The 22,387-nt window shown below is 46.5% G+C and overlaps 1 long non-coding RNA gene across 2 annotated transcripts in view; it reads right to left on the bottom strand.

The window, feature by feature from the left end:
* The window catches only part of LOC143824105 (uncharacterized), a 102,996-nt gene extending 84,257 nt beyond the window's left edge, over nt 1-18,739 (bottom strand). Inside the window, exon 1 of one of the 2 annotated variants that reach the window (XR_013226692.1) lies at nt 18,603-18,739. This is a non-coding gene — a long non-coding RNA (uncharacterized LOC143824105). The remainder of the gene's footprint in view (nt 1-18,602) is intronic. The other variant, XR_013226698.1, reaches the window with a different exon arrangement.
* Nucleotides 18,740-22,387: the final 3,648 nt, after the last annotated feature.

Here is a 22,387-nt window from a genome sequence, read left to right as displayed (position 1 = left end):
CAAGTGGGTAATTTCTGATTATCCCCCTTTCCTGTTGCAGAAACCCCTTCATGCCATTGCTCAGCTCCCTTATCCCAGTGTGATCACTGGGATGCAATGGGAAAGGGAAGCAGGAAAGTCCCTTTCTGCCACTGCAGATGTAGACAAACTGGATGCAGACAAACTGGAGTGAGCCCAGAGGAGAGTAACAAAGATAGTGAGTGGTTTGGAAACCAAGACGTAGCAGGGAAAGGTTGGGGGAGCTTGGTCTGTTTTGCCTGGGGAGGAGACGACTGAGAGGGGATCTGATAACCATCTTCAAGTATTTAAAAGGCTGCCATGTAGAGGATGGAGCAGAGTTGTTCTCTCTTGCCCCGGAGGGGCATAATGGGAGAGGTGGTTCCACAGATATGATGGTCCCAGACCATTTAGAGCTTTGCAGATCAGCACCAAACCCTTGAGTCTAATCTGGTCTCCAATCAGGGGCCAATGCAATTGGGCCAGCAGCAGGAAGCACATGGAAGAGGAATGACTGGAAAATAATGTACGGGTTCTCCCCCACCCCCAGTGTGCTCCAATTGATCATTTCCACACTGGAGGCTTCATGCTGGGCTGCAGGCTGGAGTTTGAGCTGGGACAGGTTGCCCCACTTCTTCCTCTTTCCACAGGGGGGAGCACTTGGCCCGGTGCACCTCACCCACCCCAGGTTTGTACTCCCTCACAGGAGCCAGAACAGCGAAGTTCCCAGTGCGGAAACGGTCCTTTAGAACCAGGCAATAGCAAAGCAGTCCTGCCCCTGATCTAGCAGCTTTGAAATGTGATCTGCAAGCCAGGCGATGTATGAATGCTGCCTCCCCTTTTCTAATGAGTACAGTGTTGGCTTTCCTGACAAGATCCTTACTTACGGTTCTTTAAGACAGGCTAGTAATTGTATTCAAACATAGCTGCCTCTGCAGCTATAAAATACTTCAGCATTTGATATATACAGAACCATTATCTAGTAATATGAAGAACATAAAAGGACATGAAAAAGTAATAGCTTCCTAGACGTACAAGGAGGATTAATATTGATGAATTGGAGGGGGTCTTTGGTGCTTCGAGGCCCTTACATTTCGTGGGAGGGAGGAAAAAGTAAAGCTTAGATTTATAGAGAGGTAAAATACTTCAACTGTTATCAACAGCCCAGGAGCCTGATAAGTAAACAGAAGATCTGTGTGGTCCTTAAGCCACCTCGTGCTGTTAAAAGTGGAGAGGGGGGATCATCAAAAGGCGATTCATTCAGCAGCTTAGAGACCACATTACCTTGCACTATTTAGAGCCAGGAATGTGTTTTAATGTCAGTTCAGGAAGTTGTATTTCAGGTCACTCAAAAGGGGAGGGTTAATATTAACTGGAAAAAAATCAGACAAATCCATTTTGGACTTGACCTTAACAACAACAGCAACAAATCTTTAGAGCATTTATGAACAGGTTACCGTCAAAAATATGTATGTAACATGTGATTTGCCCTGAACCAATCTTGTCAGATCTCAGGCTAAGCAGAGTGGTTCTAGTTAGGACTTGGATGGGAGACCACCAAAGAGGTCCAGGTAGGCAGTGATAAACAACCTTCTCTTGCCTTGAAAACCCCATGCAGGGTCACCATAAGTTGGGTGTGACTTGAAGGCACTTTCCAGAGCACCACGTTGTTTGGGGCTTAGTTATTAGCTCTCAGGACCTTTGGTCTCTGGGCATGTTGTATGAGGTCCCAATTGGCACTGCTGTGGATAGAAAAGAGGGAGAAATGTCCATAAAAGCCATATGGTGTATGTGCCAAGATATTGGGATGTTCCATTGACAATCCAGAGGAAATCCTTGAGAAGGATGGAAACTCACTGCAGGAGGTTCTAGATGGTTCTAGAAATGAAAAAAGAAGGTCTTGCAAGGGGGAAAGGCTCATTGTAGCTTCCAGAAGGTTAAAATAAAAGATGGCCAGTCTGAAGGTCAGAATGAGTAGGGGTGAGTTTGCCCATCACTCTGGGTGTGGTAGCCCGACAAATGAAAAGGCGGAATGGAAAACCGAGACCATTCCGCACACATAGGATAATGCACTTTCAATGTGCTTTGGCAGCTGGATTTTCCTAAGCGGAACAGGAAAATCTACTTCCAAGGTGCACTGAAAGGGCATTATCTATTGTATGCAGACCCAATGGACAGCATGCTGGAACTGGCTTGTATATATACAGATGGACAAAAAGACTGTGCCATTTCACAAGTAGCAGACTAGGCAGGGCAAACTGAAAACTCCAGCCCAACTCCTTCATCCCTTCCAATGGTCCGTTCCCCTCTTGCATCACCTTTCCCTGGAAACACTCCCAAAGCTCTCTCTTCAGCCCTCCTTTGCTTTCTCTTGCCCATTCAGGCACATTTGCCATTATCTCCAACTCCTGCTGTACTTGGCGTGTGGATACCGCACTTCAACGACTATGTTTTTCTTTAGACCTCTCCCAGTTTTCTCCGTCTCACCCTCCCAGCCATCTTCTCACAAGACTCTCTTCTCGTCTCCTAAATTACACCTTTCCCGTTGGAAGTCACTTAATTACACCGGGTGAAATGCACAGATAAACACAACATCCTCCACGATTAGGGTGCAAAATGTCTTATCTTCATCCCATGTTCTTTTTTTTCTCCACGGGCTGTGATATTCACATTAATTCTTCCATGCAACAGACTGTCATCATGAATATTCAAATGGGTAGCCGTGTTGGTCTGAAGTAGCACAATAAAATCAGAGTCCAGTGGCACCTTTAAGATGAACAAAGATTTATTCAGGGCGTGAGCTTTCGAGTGCAAGCACTCTTCCTCTGACTATGATCTTCTTACATGACCGGGAATATATAGCAAAAAATCAATTCTATTACATGTACAATGATTTTTGCTATATATTCCCTGTCATGTCAAGAAGATCATAGTCTGACGAAGAGCGCTTGCACTCGAAAGCTCATGCCCTGAATAAATCTTTGTTCGTCTTAAAGGTGCTACTGGACTCTGATTTTATTATCTTATGCAATTAGGCAGGAAGAATATTTGGATTCAAAGTTGCTGTCTCGTTGCAATGTAATTCTTCTGAAGCCTGAACACAGAACCGTTTCGTGCATCTGGTGTTGGCTGACCTCCCTATCTACGACGACTGTCGAATGTGAGCACAATGATAGACGCAGACCACGTTCTTCGGAATCAATTGTCGCTGTGTTTCGCAGGCCAAACTGTCCTCCCCTGGCTGGGCCGCAATGTCATGCTCGGCTGAGCATACGGTAACAGTCAAGTGCATAATCTACCTGAGGGTCTGGGTGGCCGCACAAACAGACACCTCCTCCCCGTGTCCTATAAGGACATATCAGTGTGCATTTGAGTTAATTAAGATCAACATTCTTTCAATTTCACCCCTTATAAAACGTCTGGGAGATTTTTATTCAGCGTGAAGCGTGACCCTGGCAGAACCCAATGCGGGCTGTTCTCTTGTACCTCGCCTATAAAACAAAACCTCTTGGTGCATTCCACCCTCAGCTGTTTGCTTTGAGCTCCAGACCAACACGGAGTGTGAAAAAACAGCAGCCCGTTAAGTGGCCGGGATAGGTTTACCAGACTCCAAATGCCGTCAGGAGCAAAAGTCAGGCGGATCGGGTTTCTTCTTCCCCACGGATTGGATCACAGTTGCCCATGACTTTGTTCTTCGGAGCTGTTAACAGGTTTTAGAGAAGGGCTAATATCCTGTGACTGAAAAGAAGGTGGCTTTTAAAACCACTTGCCTTCGGTATACATCTGTGGGTTGGGAGCTCAAAGCGTCACGTAGGTCAGGTTAGGTAACAGCCGTGGAGATAACGACGTAGAGTTTCCAGGCGGCCATATTGTTCTGCAGAAAAACCCGGCCGTGTAATACCTTTCATGAAGGACTACCCCATATATGGCAGGGGTAGTCAAACTGCGGCCCTCCAGATGTCCATGGACTACAATTCCCAGGAGCCCCTGCCAGCGAATGCTGGCAGGGGCTCCTGGGAATTGTAGTCCATGGACATCTGGAGGGCCGCAGTTTGACTACCCCTGATATATGGTCATATCACCTAATAAATGTTTAACAATTTTAACTCCCACCCATTCGGGAAACCCTTCCAGGGCCGTTAAGAAACCCCAGGGTTTCACGAAAGGGTCAAGAAAGCATGCTCTAGAACAGGGTAGTCAAACTGCGGCCCTCCAGATATCCACGGACTACATTTCCCATGAGCCCCTCCTAGCATTCGCTGGCAGGGGCTCATAGGAATTGTAGTCCATGAACATCTGGAGGGCTGCAGTTTGACTACCCCTGCTCTAGAAACTGTACATCAGGTTGGATCTTAAAAGAGGTTTCTCAGGCCTTGATCTTAGGCCTTTGACCTGCATCCCATTTAGAATGCCCTGTGGACTAGTTTTTTGGGGTGGGACATTTTGTCTCCATTCCTTCAAGGAGCTCATGGCAGGATTCTCCCTCCATTTCCCCTTTACACAGAAATCCTGTGAAATCGGTTAGGCCAAGAGATGAGGTCATGCAGTGTCAGCGGGCTTCATGACCAAGTGGGAATTCAAGTGTGGCCTAACCTGCCATGCTAACTGGTGCATCTCACTGAACTTCTGAGAAAAAGACCCCTTTCCCCCAGGCTTATGAGCAAAGGGTATGAGAAGATTATGGAAAGGGAAGCAGAGGGGATGACAAATGTACTGAAAGACTGAAAGTGACAAGGCACAGATGAAAGTATTGCAGTTTTTTATTTGACAATATCCTCTCAAGAAAACTGGATTTATCCATTCCAGTTTAACTTGCTCTTCCTTTAAGGGGCTGAGAATGGCACACGTGCTCCTGTTCCCTATTTCATGCTTTCAGCAACCTGATAGGGTAGATTTCAGTAGGAAGCTGTGTTGGTCTGAAGGAGCAGAACAAAGTAGGAGTCCAGTGACACCTTTAAGACCAACAACGTTTTATTGAAGGTGAGAGCTTTTGTGGGCAAGGAAAAAGTGTGCTTGCATATGAAAGCTTATCTGAATCTGAACATAAAAATAAAACGGGAAGGGTGTGGTGGGAGGAGCTGAGACTTACTGTCTAACTGCCAGTCAGGTAGGAAGTCCCACCCCTGGCTACACCCCCCTCCAACTTCTTCATCTGGAAGAAGTGCCAGCCTGTGGTAAGCTAGGGAGCCGTGAGGGAGGGGGGAGGGCCTGGGACTGCGGGTCCGGTAGGGGGGAAGGAGGGAGGGAACCCCCACCAGTGCTCATCCCCGCCCTGAACTGCCCCAGCTGCAGTCTCACCAGGCTTTGGTGGGGCTGCCAGGGGGAGGGAGCGAGCCAGTCCCCGCCAGTGCTCCCACCGCCCGAGCATCCTTGGCTGCAACCTTTCCAGGCCTTGGCAGGGCTGCCTGGGGGCAGGGAGGTAGGGAGTCCCTGGCAGTGTCCCCCCCCCCACTCCAAGAAGGCCTGCCTGGGGCAGGGGGGAGGAAGGGAGTCCTTACCAGCGCTGCCCACCCAAAGGAGGCCTGCCGCAGCCTCTCCAGGCCTTGGCAGGCCTGCCCGGGGTGGGGTGTGGGAAAGACTAGTGCTCATTGTATTTTTAGGTGCAATGGGGTTTTTTGCTAGCTTCTTGAATAAATCTTTGTTGATATTAAAGGTGCCCCTGGCCTCAAACTTTGTTCTGTAAGGTTGGTTAGCCTGACAGAACAATTGACCCAGGCTCACCCAGTGAGATGTGTAACAGAATGGGGATTTTGAAAGCTTACACACTAACTGCTGCACCATGTTGACAGCACAATCCTCAGCATAGACCATTTCCTCATGGTGGGGTAAAAGGCAAGTGGCCTCCTGCTTGCAAATGCGGGATGGTAAATCTTGCATTTGCAGCCCTCCTCACAGGGAGACCCCGCCCGCGTTTTCCCTCTGCCCTGTCATGGCTTTTTGCCTTCCGCCAAGGCTGCAAGAAAAAACAAGCCAAACTTCTCCCCCTACTCTTTGGCTTGTCAATCACAGCAAACCACCAATCACAGCACAGCAGTTCTCTTCCGGAGGGAAACTTTCTCCTCCCCCCCTTGAGCCCTGGATTTTTTAAAGGCACTTCCACATTGCTATGTGGTAATACCACAAACACAGATGCATTTTAAATAAAAATCAATGGAGAAGTGGCAGAACAATACAATACCCCCTCCCCTTTTGGGATTTTTATTCTGGGGACATTATTTATGTCTGGGTGGATTCTTGAAAGGCTGCGCATGGGAAATTGGAGCACAAAGAATCATTTTGTGTAAACGGAAGGCTTTAAAACAAGGGGTGTGCAAGCCTGGATGATCAGGAGAAAGCTGCTTAATCACCCCTCCCCCTTTCCCTTACTTTCCTCAGCTCCCAAAAACATAAACAGGGCTGTGTTTTGCTTGCCTGATCCCAAAAAGTCTGTGGACACTTTAAATAAGATTTTATTTTACCCTTGACAACATAGCTTTGTGGTCAACATGGAAATAGAGAGGGGAGGATGGGTGTAAGGGTGGGACAATGCTGCAGAGACTATCATGCCTTTCCCCCTCTATATGGGCTTGCCTCTGGTTGCTCATGGTGGCTCACGGATGGGTTGCCAGATAAAGGTAAAGGTGTCCCCTGTGCAAGCACTGAGTCATGTCTGACCCTTGGGGTGACGCCCTCCAGCGTTTTCGTGGCAGACTCAATACGGGGTGGTTTGCCAGTGCCTTCCCCAGTCCAGATAAAAGGTGGCAAATCCAAGGGATGGATAAGAACTGGTTTTCTTATACCCCACTTTTCTCTAACCTAAGGAGACTCAAAGCAGTTTGCAAACACGTTTCCCTTCCTCTCCCCACAACAGACACCTTGTGAGGTAGGTGAGGCCGAGAGACTCCTAAGAGAACTGTGCTATGAGAACAGTTTTAAGAGAATTGTAACTCGTCCAAGATCACCCGGCTGGCTGCATGTGGAGGACAGGGGACTCGAACCCAGCACTCCAGATTCGAATCCACTGCTCTTTAACGCACTGCACCACGCTTTCTCTCATTATATTGCCGAATAGCAATAGCAGCATATTGTGAAAAATCCAGGCATCTTATTGAAGTTTGAAGCAGTAACTTCAGTGTAATAATGGCATTTCACACAAGTATGATCTAGCGGTTTGCAGCAGGGAACTATAAAACACCCAGGAACACCACATTTGTCAAAGAGTCAGTCTGCACACAGAACAGTTTAAAATATTTAACAGCAAGTTCACTTTTAAGCATTCCTCTATTAAACTGGAACTGTTTGTCCCACGGATACTTTCTTTTCCATCTGTCGAGGAAAGAGCCTGGGAGTTGAGAAAGGAAGATGACAGGAAAAGGTGTAAGATTTCCTCCCATCATGTCTGCTGGTGATTTGAAGGATATTTGTCAAACTTGAATCCCATATTCCTCTCACTGTTCTGTGACGTTCCAATCCCTTAAAGTTATTCCCCAAATGTGAGTGGACCGTTTTTTTAAATGTAAGGTCAATTAAGACCTTGTCATGAGAAGGACATCTTCAACACTCTACAACAGGGGCAGTCAAACTGCGGCCCTCCGGATGTCCATGGACTACAATTCCCATGAGCCCCTGACAGAGCTGGCAGGGGCTCGTGGGAATTGTAGTCCATGGACATCCGGAGGGCTGCAGTTTGACTACCCCTGCTCTACAAGAAGTTCATGATGAAATCCGGGGGAAAGCATCACTTTGACTTTTCCTTTTAAACAAAATCGATATAAACTCCTTGGTACAGGAAGCAGATGCTGTTTATTTATTCAAACCATCTCCATACCATTTCAATAGCCAGAAGGCTCTCAAGGTGGTGTTCCAGGAATAAAATACATAGAGGACCACTGAACAGCTACTTAAGCATTACAAACGAATAAAGCCCCAAATTGTAAAAATATTAAAACAGAAGAGTTGTTCTTTATACCCTGCTTTTCACTACCAGAAGGAGTCTCAAGGCAGCTTACAAACACCTTTCCCTTCCTCTCTGCACAGAGGTAGGTGGGGCTGAGAGCTCTGACAGAACTGCTCTCTGAGTGACTAAGGTCACTCAGCTAGCTGCATGTGGAGAGGTGGGAAATCAAACCCGGTTCTCCAGATTAGAGGCTTCCCATCTTAATCACTACTCCAAGCTGGCTAAGGGAAAGTCCGGTACCGCCCCCCCCCCCCCAAAAAAAATCCTGGAGAGCTTCCTTCTATGCAAGTGGGCCTGACCCGATGGTCAGGACTACACAACTGTGCTATAGTTTTCCAGCTGAGGTGGGGAGAGGGAAACTTGAAGACAAAGGGGTGGATAAATGTAAGTTGGCTGCTGTGTGAAAAATGACAAGGAAGCAGGAAATCGAGAAAGGGGGATATCAGTAAAAGGAGGGAAGAAATAGAAGAAGAACAGTTGGTTCTTATATGCTTTTATATTTTCTCTACCCAAAGGAGTCTCAAAAGCAGCTTACAGTTGCCTTCTCTTTCCTCTCCTCACAACAGACCCCCTGTGAGGGGGGATGAGGCTGAGAGAGCCCTGATATTACTGAAGAACAAGAGTTGGTTCTTATATGCTGCTTTTCTCTACCCAAAGGAGTCTCAAAGTGGCTTGCAGTCGCCTTCCCTTTCCTCTCCCCACAACAGACACCCTGTGAGGTGGGTGAGGCTGAGAGAGCCCTGATATTCCTGCTCAGTCAGAACAGCTTTATCAGTGCTGTGGCCAGCCCCAGGTCACCCAGCGGGCTGCAAGTGGGGGAGTGGGAAATCAAAGCTAGCTCACCAGATTAGAAGTCTGCCCTCCTAGCCACTACACCAAGCTGGGTCTCTGCAATAGTGGAGGAGGGGACATGAGATGCCTCCCACAAGTTCTTATCGTCTCCCACTTGTTAAAACCTAAATCTAATCAACTTGTATTACCAGGAAGCACAGATAACTTGGGCACATCTCAATTTAGAGCGGAGGGTTAAAAAGAATTAACAGACATTAACAACCCAAAATGTCTATGGTAAGATTCCTAATTCTTACGATATGGCCTCTTACTGCTCAATAATCTACTAACAAATCCATCAGACCAACCATCTGAATAATGCAGCAGAGATACAGTACATTTCATTTGTAATTATAGCTAGTTTTGTTTCTAAAGCTAATGTAAACCACCATGAAACACATCACAAGATGAGAACTCCAAGGTGTCCTTAACACACATACATTCATCATTTGATACAGGCACGAACAAGACATTACAAACACAGGTTCCCCTGGACAGAACCATACAGCTCCTCTCATCACCTCAAAAACAATGTATCAAGCCTCAAATTGCTGGCTGCATTGCTTTCTATTATTCTTTCATCCAGTTTCTATTTTTAAAGTCCAAGATAGCAGTTTTTCATGCACTGGCAAAAAGATACAGGGAGAGCTCAAGGAATTCCATGACTCTTCCCCCTAGGATGAAAGGCAGTGTGTGTGTGTGCGCGCGTGGGGGGGAACAATGGAAAGGAAAGATTAAGCAGGTACCATTCTTTCATTAAGACTCACCGCCTGCCTAGGTGATTTTAATAATTATTATTATTTTATTTTTATAGCCCTCCCTTCCCTAGTAGTTTCAGGGTGGAAAACAACCAGAGTAAAACATTCTATATAATACTTTACAATGCTTAAAAATATTAAATAATTCATCTAATTTAGGTGTTAAAATGTATAAGTAAGTTAGCATCTTTCTAAGGGAAGGGGCTTGGGGGGTGTTTGGGCAGATGTCTTCAAGATAGTTTTCCGTTAAGTTTTCAGATGAAGAGGCCAGTACTTTGTTGGTGTGGATTTCCTGGCCTCAGCTGTAGGCCTGGCAGAATAGCTGTCTCTTACAGGCCCTCTGGAATTCTTTAAAATCCTGGGAGGCCCTAATCTCACTAGGTAGAACAGGGGTAGTCAAACTGCGGCCCTCCATATGTCCATGGACTACAATTCCCATGAGCCCCTGCTGGCAGAGGCCGGCAGGGGCTCATTGGAATTGTAGTCCATGGACATCCGGAGGGCCACAGTTTGACTACCCCTGAGGTAGATCATTCCACCAGGCCGGGGCCAGGGTTGAAAAAGTCCTGGCCCTGATTGAGGCCAGTTTTACTTTTGGGGGCTGGGGACCCTGAGCAGATTTTGATTATTCTCTTAATCAAAGAGAAGCAAAATAATCGTGGAACTCTATATAACATCGGATTTTCATCCTCATTGACATTTATTGTGATCAAAAGCTTACAGTTTAAATACAAATATAAAATTAATATGCAGATGCTGAAAATCATAGGCTTATCGATGTGACATACAATTTTAAAGACAAGTCTCCAGACTTCACATGTAGAAAGAAATGAGGTACAGGATGAGAGGCAGTGTGGTGCAGTGGTTAGAGAATCTGACGAGGATCTGGGAGAGGCAGGCCTGAATCCCCAGTCTGCCATGGAAGCTTTGCGGGGGCACTCTCTGCCTAACCCACCTCACATGGTTGTTGTTAAAACAAAATGGAAAAGGGGAGAATAATGTTGTAAACTGCTTCAGGCCCCAGTTGGGGGAAAGCAGAGCTTAAATGTCTAGAGGTATATTGGGGATTTCCACACGCGATAAATATAGTGAAATGCTTACCTAATGTAGGCATTATATTCTGGCCATTCTACATGATGTCGCCCATATCCAGCACTGGGACAGCAGCCAGCTCGCTACATCCTCCATTTTAAAGCATGAGTTCGGGAATCGCATAAAGTGGATTCACCAACCTAAAAGGCGCAGTCCATCAGCGGACAACCAGCAGGCAACCAGCAGAGGGAAGTTATGGAGGCTCAAACATGCTAAAGTTGCCTTCTTCGCCCCGCCCTCACACCTGCCTTCATCTCCCTTGCTCCCGGGGACGGGAATTTCTTTTAAAAAATGGCGATGTGCGTGGAGCAGCAAATAGGCAGACACGCACATAGGCGATGCCAGAAATATAAAAAAATTTCCCCAGTGTTGTAACACAAAGCATGCCTCTCAAAAGTTTCTTCCTCCCCCCAAAGAAAATCAGGAATGATTTAAATTTTTAAATTTATCAAAGGACTCGTGATCCCATGAGGGGTGGCGTTCAAAAAACACTATGCATCTATGATTCCATGCATAGACATTGCATTGGAGAAGTATGAATTGTTAAAAAATTAGCGGGCTTCAGGGGACCTTTAAACTGGGTCAAAATATGGAGGAAGGGGACTGGTTGCCTGAATTGATTGACAGGTGGAAGTGAGTCGCGTATAAGGTGTGTTGCTCTCTTCCAACATTTCCAGCAGCAGATTTGGAAGGTGAGACGCGCAAAAAGGCGGCAGACAAAGGCAAGACAGCAAAAAGGTGAGAGGGACTGGGAAGCACGATACAATTTAGCGCTTTGCCATTCTGCTGCCGTAATGCTATTTTTACTAATGTGCGGAAACAGCCACTGTAATATATGCATGCGTGAGCCAGTGTGGTGATACTTAGGGTTGCGGGCTACGGGTTGGGAAATGGCAGGAGACTTTGGAGATGGAGCCGGGAGTGGGTGGGATTTGGGGGGTAGGGAGTAACCTCCATAGATTACAATGCTATGCAGTCCACCCTCGAAAGCAGCCATGTTCTCCAGGGGAATTGATGTCCATCACCTGGAGATGAACTATAATTCTGGGGAATCCCCAGGTCCCACCTGGGGACTGGTATCCCAGTGTGCTTCTTGACCTCTGCTGCAGTTCCCTCATTCTTAATTGCTGCCAGGCTAGTCTGAGGAACCGTTCCATGGCTCCTGGAAGGATGGCACATTTCTCACACAGCCAATACAATGCCTATTGATCATGCCTTGAAAACATCCAGGATGTTTGAGCACTGGAAATTCTGGCAAACACAAGGGAGGCTAATCTGGCATTCCTGAGGGGATACCATTACACACGAAACAATAACAGAAGTTACAAAGCCCCCCAAACAACCAGCATCATAGCTTGCCTTCCATCTCCTTCCAAAGCAAGGGAAGAGTCCGGGCCCTTCGGTTCAGAGCCTGTACATTCTTTACACTTAAGCACACACACCTACAAACACAGAGTGTTAGCTTCCTGTTGTCAACACAGTGTTATTCCCCCTGGTCTTCCCTTAACAAGTGCAGGTATGAACAGTAACTTATTTTGACAACTGAGTCCGAGGCATGTGAGCGCAGTCAGAATACAGCCCCGCGCGGGAAGAAAGATATCCGCCTAGGCCTCCACCGAAATTACACTTTGAAGTTCAGCAGGCACGTCTATTTGCATGTAAGATTCCATGAACATGAGAACATTGAAGTAATGTGCAGGATTGCCAGAAGCAAATTTTTCGGGATTTCCCCCCCCCCCCCCTCCACAGTAGTAAAACAAAACATACTTGAAAGCAGGGGAGAGCCGCTGAACTCTTGCTCTTGGGAGTATACTAACAGCCCCCCTTCTCTCAGTTGGGACTCCAAGTGGCAAACACCATCTGTATCCTTTTCCCGTGCATAAAGGCATCCTTTGTTTGCCATTCCTTTCTGCACGAGAGAGAGAGAGAGAGAGAGAGAGATTCTAACTACCCGACTATGCTGCTCATCCCCAATCTGAAGTCATCTGCTCTGTCCACAACTAGAAAAAGCACGACCACATTTGTTTCTATGCTTTCCTCTCTGGATCGCTTCTTGTCGGGCTTTGGTGAAAAAAGAGCCCAGTACATAGAAGAGGAGGCCTTCTGAGAATCCTTCCCAGATAAACTAGAGAGAGAGAGACACCGTGACACAAGATGGCGCACAGAGTTCAGGTAATCTCCGCAAAATAACAAGGAAGGTGGAAAATGCTTTAGACAGGTGAAACTTCCCTGGAAGCATTTGATCACTTCCTGAAATACTGCGTATCTCCTCTGACTGGAATTTGCAGCTGCAGTGCAGAGAACAGATGAACAAGGGAGGGACTTTATCTCCCGCCTCAAGCATTAGACAGGGAGGACGAGACACCTCCTCAATCCCCTTATCTTGTTGAAATGCCAGTTTCCTTCTGTCTGATGCCTCTCCTCCAGTGGTTGTAATGTTCTTATACATACATCTTCTCCTCCCACATCAGTGGGGGGATTTACGGTGCCCAGAAGGGAGGGCACGTGTAAAGGATACTCTGTTTATGTTTTCTGGTTTCACCGTTTCTCCTAGAATCCCATTTCTCTTCAGTATATAGCTTTGGTCTCCTCCTTCCAGCCATAGCAGTGCAACCAAAACCAGTGTCTTCATGGCTGAAGACAGTTTATCAAGAAATCTCTTCCTTGCTATTCATTTGGTTTCTTTGGGGTTTTGATCTTCAGACGGTATTTCAAGTTGTTCAGTTGCCTTAGATACAAATGGGTAGCCGTGTTGGTCTGAAGTAGCACAATAAAATCAGAGTCCAGCGGCACCTTTAAGACCAACAAAGATTTATTCAAGGCGTGAGCTTTTGCGTGCAAGCACTCTTCCTCAAACTAAGCAGTTGTACAGTTGCCTTAGGGTAATTTTCAGCTGCAATGTATTTTCGGGACATCCCTGAGAGGTCGAGTTCCTATTAAGTCCTGAGCCCCGGTCTTTGTTCCAGAAGAAGTACATCATCAGACAATCCAGAACTGGATTGAAGAGGCCAATAGAGTTATTGTCTCTCTCTTAGGGATTTATTTGACACGTACACACCCCTCTCTGCTAGTAGGACTGGGGCTGATAACAATATAAAACCCCATTAGTACATAGGTAAAGCTGTAAAATGAGTTACAAAGATATAAATGCCCCAATAGTTTATCGATGGGGCTATACAATTCAATCATTCCCGATTCTGAACTCACATCATAGGGAAGCTGAGGGGAGGGGGGGGGGTGGATGTTACTTATTGCTTATTTAGGCCTCAATCATATGCCTGGTGGAAGAGTGCCATTTTGCAGGCCCTTCGGAACTTTGATCATTCTGATAGGGCCTGGATCTCTGCTGGCCGCTCATTCTCCCAGGATGGTGCCAGGACCAAGAAGGCTGAGAAAACACAAAACAACCCCCCTGCATAGCCATGGCATTCACTTTGAACAATGCTGTTTCACACAAATGTACAAATCACTGTCTACTGGACTAGATATCTCCCCCTCTCAGCTTTTCCGTGTCAAAATTATCATTTATTGCAATATTTTATGACCAGGTTTTTGAAGAAATCGTTCACTCTTGTTTGAAATGCATGCCAGGGGAGTACCTGACTCAGCTCTTGGCTATGGGACTCAAATCTTGTTCTTTCACTGCAGACCAACATGAGTACTCACCTGAAATGATGTACAAAACACAGGGGGATCAGGTAAGTTTCTCCTTGTGACTCTATAACAGCAATTAGAAACTGCCCCACAGTGTGTCCGGGATTGTTTCATACTGTAGAACAGTTTTACCAAGCACATTTTATTGCTCTTAATGAGATTTACAGAGACTGCAAACTATATAATTTTAGAAATTAGATTATGACACTTCTCTTACCCATGACACTTTACAGACAATGCCGTATACACACCTTAAGCTAGTTAACCAGTCCGTCTTCTCTCGAAACACTTCTTTAAAACACACACAGTAACCTACTTTTTTTTTGTTGCATTATCGTTAAATTGTCATTTTAGAACCCCAAATTCCTAGTGAAACGCAGTCTCTGGTGCAAGTCAAAGATGACCATTCTTAAGTCATGTTAACCAATTAAAAACCTTGGCTATTTGCTTGGCAGGTAAAGGCTGCCCAAAATGTTACCCGTTCACAAAAATTATGAACTGACCTGGGTTGATTTCTGAAAAGAAAGCTGTGAAATCCTTGGAAAAAATAACCAAGAACGACATGGAACTATTCATAGGGGAATGCTTCGTTTGCATGATGAAACTTATATGCATAATAGGCCTTCCACTTTCCTGCCCATTAGCACAATTGTGTGCTCCAAAACAATGGAGTAGGAGGAAAAGGTAGTTTCTACATAGAGAAGCTCTAGAAGTACTAGTCATTATGGCAAACCCTATAGAGCCTAGAGCTGCCATTCTCAACCTTCTTTTGGCCACAGCCTTTTAAGGAACTCTTCGTAGGTTCCGGGGTCCTCAGCAGTAGGCTGGTCCCTTGCGCAATCAGCAAGGCTAAAAAAGGCCTAAGCAAAGAGTGAACTATGTATAGATAGATATAGATATTTACACGTAAATATTTATGCAAGACAGATTTCTAGAACATTTGGCCAAGCAAAGCATATGCTTTCATTGTTTTTTTGTGTGACTGTCTTAATTCAAGCACCGATAAAGGAATGGATTACATACCGTATTTGCCGGCGTATAAGACGACCCCCCAACATTTCCACTCAAAATACAGTACTATGGGCCACTATGGGCAGCTATGTCTATCCCAACTGAAGTGCACCCAGCGTATAAGATGACCCCCCCCCCACTTGGAGGCATGTTTTTCAGGGGGGAGAAGTAGTCTTATACGCCAGCAAATACTGTACTTTCTTTTACTTTTCCCCCCAAAACCCATTGAGCTCCCCTTCTCACATTTTTTCCCCATGTGGGGCCCTTTTCAAATGTGCCAGGGGCCCCCAGGAGGCCCTGTGCCCCGTGTTGAAAATGGCTGGGCTAGAAAATCACCTGGAAGTGACATTATGTCCTCTGAAAACTCTACTCTCCCCCCCAGCCTCACCAATTGAAATCTCTCAGCCATGTTGGGAACGCTAATTTGCAAGCGCAGGGGAAATGCGTTTTTTCCGAATGACGTTTTTTCTTTCCATGTGGAATGAAAGAGCCAGCAATATCCTCTATTGTCTTGGGTTCTGATCCTACAGTGGACTAGACCTACTCTTTTCTCCATAGGTCTAGTCCACTGTAGGATCAGAACCCAAGACAATAGAGGATAATGCTGGCTCTTTCACATGGAAAGAAAAAACGTCATTCGGCCGATTTTAACACTGCAGAATTTACAACAGGTTCTTTTAAATGCAAAACAGTTTAAAAGGGTGGTTTAAAGCAGAGAGCAGGCAAATGTACCCAGATAAAACAAGCATCATTTTTAGTGTAAAAGACTCATGCAAGTTCAAATGATTGGGAAAAGCGCTCGTGGAGGGACAAAGCAGCCTCAAACGCTTGAAAAACTCCCCAAAGATCAACATTTCACAGGTTTGGTTCCTTAGTCTCCCTTCCCTTCAGCAAACTACAGAGCGGAGTGATGGAGTGTCTTCTGTGGGAGGTGAAACCAAACAGGAATTGACTCCAGTCGTGATGAAAGAGATATTTCATCCTCTTACGGAGCCGCAACTCTGCTTGGGATGGCAGTTTATGCTGCTAAAGGTGCATGAAAAGGGTGAGGTACACCAAAAAATGTCAAAAACATCAGCATGGATAGGTCACTGGCACAAAAAATTAGGCTCAGGTTTAAACGGAATTCTTTCGTATGATAGGAAGATGCCCTTAACCAGTTTGCGGCACATCCACGTCTTCTTGGATATTGCAGTATTGGCGCACTGGAGCAGTCATTTGTAACTGGCTTTTTCTTTGTGAGCGAGTCAGCCCAAATGCAATGGTGCCATTCTGCAAGTGGGTCAGATCACCTGTTCATGTTCTTTCTCAGGATGGCTCCCACCTTGTGGAACAGCTAGCCTGAAGAGGTCAGAAAGGCTCCCAAAAGCTTCTGTCCTTCCTCGGAAGAACAGAAAAGTTCAGGAGTGCATTTGAAAGAAGAGATTAGAACAGGAGAACAGAAAGGTCCAAGAAGCCACCTTGAGAATGGAGTATTTGTATTCTAAGTAAAGGTAAAGGTATCCCCTGTGCAAGCACTGGGTCATGTCTGACCCTTGGGGTGACGCCCTCTAGCGTCTTCATGGCAGACTCAATACGGGGTGGTTTGCCAGTGCCTTCCCCAGTCATTACCGTTTACCCCCCAGCAAGCTGGGTACTCATTTTACCGACCTCGGAAGGATGGAAGGCTGAGTCAACCTTGAGTCGGCTGCTGGGATCGAACTCCCAGCCTCATGGACAGAGCTTTCAGACTGCATGTCTGCTGCCTTACCACTCTGCACCACAAGAGGCATTCGACCGTACAGTATTCTACCGTACTGTTTATTGGAGGTCTCATTCTGCTTTGACATTGTAATCCACTTTCTGTATCATTCTATATGCCTAACTTTAGTCTGTTCTCACACTGTTCTCCAATCCCAACTGCACTATTTCATTACCTGTTTTATGCTGTTTGTTTGCTTTTTTAATATTCTGTAATCTGCCTTGAGTCCCTGGTGAGAAAGGCGGGCCTATAACGTTAATAAATAAATCCCTTTGCAAATGATTGCTATAGCACAGCAATAGCGCTACACCCAGCGATGTGTGCTTTCAGCCCTGAACATGTCCCGCTAATCATAATTCTGGACAAATTACATTTGAGAAAGATATCTGAAAGAAGACTAGACACCATGCTATGGGAGAAGACCGATGGGAGCAATAGGAATTTGGTAAACATGACAACAAAAACATATCCAAAATAAGGTACAGGTTTTTCAACTGAACAGCTGAAAAGTTACACTAAATATAGGCAAAAATAGTTTAACTAGATTAAACTCCAGGCAGCGACAACATGATTCAACAAGTCGGTTGTTAAACCAAATTCTTATTGTTAAACATCGCAGAATTTTTGCTCCATCCATACAAGACGCTCTTTAATTAAAAAAATAGCTTGAAGCTACAGTTTTATTATACATGAGGAGGAAATGGGAAGGGGTTCTCTGGACTTGTTTGTGTGCTTACACTTTAGAAAAGTGAAACGTTAGTGCCCTCAAGAGGAAATTGATAGAACACAAGGAAACAGAAGGCAGAAATCTATCCTTGGACGTGAAAGGGATGGGCTGTCATCCAAAACACGAGAGCATTTGGGTTTCAATCTGTTTAGCATTGTTAGTGTCAAAGGAACTGAAGTGACTAAAACCCAAGAATCCTTGGAGACCAATGGATTGCCATCCTGGCTGTTTGGGTCCCTCCTTACACCTTTATCACTGGTTCCTTGGTTTCCCCAGTTACACCATCTAAAGGAAAGTTCTTATGAACGTGTTCCATTAACAGTGGCCTGGGCCCCTGGGCCAAAACTCCTTAGTTAGAAGGACTGATCCATAGGATCATCCTTATTTATATTAACGGGGGGCAACAGACTGCAATGTGAATATGTGATCGTCTTCCCCATGTATGGGATTCACAACCCCCCAAATTGAGCTGTGTGTTTTTTTTTGGGGGGGGGGAGGGAAGAATCTAGCAGCCAAAATACCAGTTCCAGTGAAATAGCAGAAGCCAGGATGGAGTAGCCAGAGATGGCAAAAAGAAACACTTGCCAATAAACTCTTCCCATCAGATCCTGTTTACTTTCCTCAGATGTAGGTAATCAGAATCCAGACTCCTGCTGATCCAGCTCCTTACATGATTGAGCCATCAAGCTAGCAAAGTTCTACAAAACTTAGATCCTAGTAGTGAGAAGAACCCATGAGGACTTGTGAAGGGTATCTCATTTCCCTTCTCTCGCGTTTTCTGTTTTTCCTTCCCTAAAAGCCCTCCAAACCCCTTCCCTGCTTCCTTCCGTCCTTCCCAACCCCTTGCCAGCTTACCTAGCAGTCAGGGCCCTGATGGAACTCACTGGGTTTCGCAGGGCCTGTAGGACGAAGCTCTTTTGCTAAGCTCAGGGTTGAGGCCAGAGGAAACCCACCAATGTGATCTGGCAGGGCCTCCCTTCTCCCTTCCAGATGTGACCAGGCTAAACTCACTTGTGGTCAGAATGAGGTTTAGACCATTCTAATGTTATTTATTAACGGCATTTTATTGCTGTATACTTATTCTCATTTATATTTTAAGGTTGTACATTGCCCTGGGATGACAGCCACGATAGAGGAGGTATATAAATCAATCATTATCTGCTCTCCTTGCCTTCTGTCCTCCTTCTCTCCCCAGCAGCCTCCACATAGGAAATCTCTGGCCTAGTTGCCCAGTGCCAAACACCAGGCCAAGCCTGGCTGGTAAATACAAATACAGGCATAAAGGCAGGAGGCTAGTTACAGTGCTTGAGTTCTATGGAGGAAGTATCTAGCCTGCACTAGAATTCACTAATGGTTAAGTCCCACCGCAGAGCAGCCTCACCAGGTTAAACACAGGAATACATATGTGTACAAGGAGTCAGAAGCAGGGTGGGTGTATCCCAGATGCTTTAGATAAGGCCCATGTTAATTGAACATTATTTTTATTGATCTACTAGGGGCCAAGCCCGTTGCATTCAGGAATACAATGGGCACTAGATTGGGGGGGGGGGGTGGAAGAACTCTGCAGATGGCCTCTCCCTCCCCACAGGACCTGGAAAAGCTGCAGGCTGGAGGCCCCCAGGCAGGGAACTCACCAGCAGGGGCAGCTCTCACGCAGCAGGGATCTGCAGCCTCCAAGCCTCAGAGGGAAGTGGAAGGAGGAGGAGGCGGTCAGGGGTGGGGGACGGAGGCAATTGGCTGGCTACTGGACAGACTGGCAAGCTGGTTGGAGGAGAAGGCACTCAGGGGCAGGACAGCTGCACTGAGTGGGTGTTAAGCGGCACTTAGGACATGAGACACACTCCTCCTCCAAAGGCCTTACCAGAAATACACAGTGGAACAGATGCGTTTGGCTCCACAAGGAGAATACAGTAATGTCTTGAGCCTCATCCTCTCAGCTTTGGAACAGACAAGCGTTCAGGCTAGATCACACTAGATACTCATTTGGATTTGCCCCATCCATTGTCATTAAGGCTCCATGCTTGTTGGTTTATAAACAGTCGGGAATGTCAAGATCTAGGTCGGGAATGTCAAGATCCAGCAGCCTTTTTGAGCCTGTGGATACATTTGGTATTCTGATGGCATGGTGAGTGCAGCAACAAAATGGCTGCTGTAGGAGGCGGAGCCAGACCCAGACCCAGACCCAAAATTATTGCCACAACTTAGCTTCAGTAATACAGTGCAGATCCTTGTGCTGTGGTAGCAGCTGCTGCCAATGCAACATTTAAAAAAAGATTTGCACAGCCAATCGAATCTCCAATAGTCAACAGGAAGCCTTGCTGGGTAAGTGGCCTAACCCAGTGGCCCCCAACCTTTTTTTGGCCGGGGACTGGCAGGGCGATGGCCACGGCTGCGCATGCGCACATGCACGCTGCGCAGCCAAAATTGCGCATGCACGACACTTTTGCGCCATGTGCAAAAGTGCTGCGCATGCGTGATTTCGGCCGCGCAGCGCGTATGTGTGCATGCACGGCCCTTATTCCTTCTCCCCCCCTCCCACAGTAAGAAGCTTCCCGGGCCGCAAGCTTGCGGCCTGGGAAGTTTTTTACTGCAGGGGGGGCGGGGAGAGGGAACCGCGGCCCGGCGCCCTGGCCTTCGTGGCCCGGCACTGGGCCGCGGACCGCAGGTTGGAGACCACTGGCCTAACCCACTTCCTATAAAACACTTGGTGAATGCTGGAAAAGCTGTCAGGGGGCACCCTGATTGGCAGCCTCCACCCACCCTCCTAGGAGATTGTAATCTTGGAAGAACTTGCCTTCTGCGTTCAATAGCGATTTCCTATGAAGCCTCTCTTTCTACAGAACTGAACAGAAGCTGGGGAGAAAGTGAGTGAACTACCACTGCTCTCTGCAGATGAGGGATGACACGACTGAATGTGCCTCCAGAAATTCCTTCCACGCGGAAAATAGGGTTTTCCAAGGAGAGGATGAATGCTGCTCCTATCCATGGGCAACGCAGTCCTTCTGTACCAGGATGCAATCCATCAAGTGAGCCGGCCTACAGTCAAGTAAGGTACAGCCAGGTCCAAGTTTATTTTACCTGCTTTTGAGGACTAGACTTCATCAGTATGTTATTAAAGTATTAGCAGTTCTTAAAGGAGAAACAAATGTACGTATGTAGTGCATTCACTGAGGATCATTGTAGCCTTATTGTTTTTACTGTAAAAAGGTAAAGGTATCCCCTGTGCAATCACTGGGTCATGTCTGACCCTGCCAGTGTTTTCATGGCAGACTCAATACGGGGTGGTTTACCAGTGCCCTCCCCAGTCATTACCGTTTACCCCCCAGCAAGCTGGGTACTCATTTTACCGACCTTGGAAGGATGGAAGGCTGAGTCAACCTTGAGCCGGCTGCTGGGATTGAACTCCCAGCCTCATGGGCAGAGCTTTCAGACTGCATGTCTGCTGCCTTACCACTCTGCGCCACAAGAGGCTCTTGTTTCTACTGTAGTATTCAATAAAAAACAAATGCCATGCAAGATCTCATTATTAGGATCAACTAAAGTATGGGGGGATAGTACATATGTGTGGATGGGAGTGTGTGTGTGTGGGGGGGGGCAGAGGGGTTTTTGGCCATGATGTGCTGGCATAAGTAATTCCTTTTTGTGCATCTGTTAAGATTTTGCTTTTGGCATACAAGCATCTAGTTGGAGCAAGCAAGGACATTACACTGAAATCCAAGCTCTATTTTCGATTGAGACATAATTTACAGCAATCAATTTGATAAATCGGGACACTTTTTTGAATAATTTAAGCTGGCAAGGTGTTAAAAGCAAGCAGATTTATAACAATGCGAGGGAAAAAAAAGATCCATGGATTTTTAAGTATTGTGATTTACAGAAACTCTATATACTACTTAACTCTAGGGCAGTGGTTCCCAAACATTTGGGGTTTGCCAGCCCCTTGACTCCCAGGTCACATCCCAGCCACCCCTCCCCCCAACATATATGAACATACACCTCTTTCCTGGTGTTAGGTCTACTGCAAGACACAATGTATTGCCTATGCTTCTTTTTTGGTTGTTGTGCAGTGGTCATATTTTAGTCTGAGAAAAAAACTCTTTTTGTAGAAGCTCCTTTGAGTCCTCACTGGGGAGAAAGACAGATGGGGAAAGAAAGAGAGAGAGGAGCAATCAATGGGAAATCTCATGGCCAGGAGCAAGCAGGAGAAGGCGTTTCCAGCCTCCCAAAGGTGGAGACTTTTGGGGAAGGGTTGCCAACCCTGGATTAAGAAATTCCTGGAGATCCAGGGTGGAGCCTGGGAAGGGCAGAGGCAGAGGCAGGGAAGGAGCTCAACAGGAGTATGATCCCATCCAGCAGGGTTGGGCTGCTCAGCACTGGGATGGGAGACCACCAAGGAAGTCCAGGGTCATTACTACCCAGAGGCAGGCAACGACAAGCCACCTTGGAATGTCTCTTGCTAGAAAAACGCAGCTGAAGCAGGAACAGTCAGACTGCTACCCCCGTACTGCCTCCAAATTCCTCACCACCCCCCTTGGAATTTTCCACTGCCCTTGGGAGAGGCATACCACCCACTTTGGGAACCTCTAATTGAGGACAAGAAAAGGGGGGGAGGGAGAAGAACTACACCACCGCCAAAAAAA

This window comes from Paroedura picta, chromosome 1 (genome assembly GCF_049243985.1).
Source record: "Paroedura picta isolate Pp20150507F chromosome 1, Ppicta_v3.0, whole genome shotgun sequence".
NCBI lineage: Eukaryota > Metazoa > Chordata > Lepidosauria > Squamata > Gekkonidae > Paroedura > Paroedura picta.
Note: the sequence above shows the minus strand (reverse complement) of the source record. Positions and strands in the feature narration are given on the sequence as shown.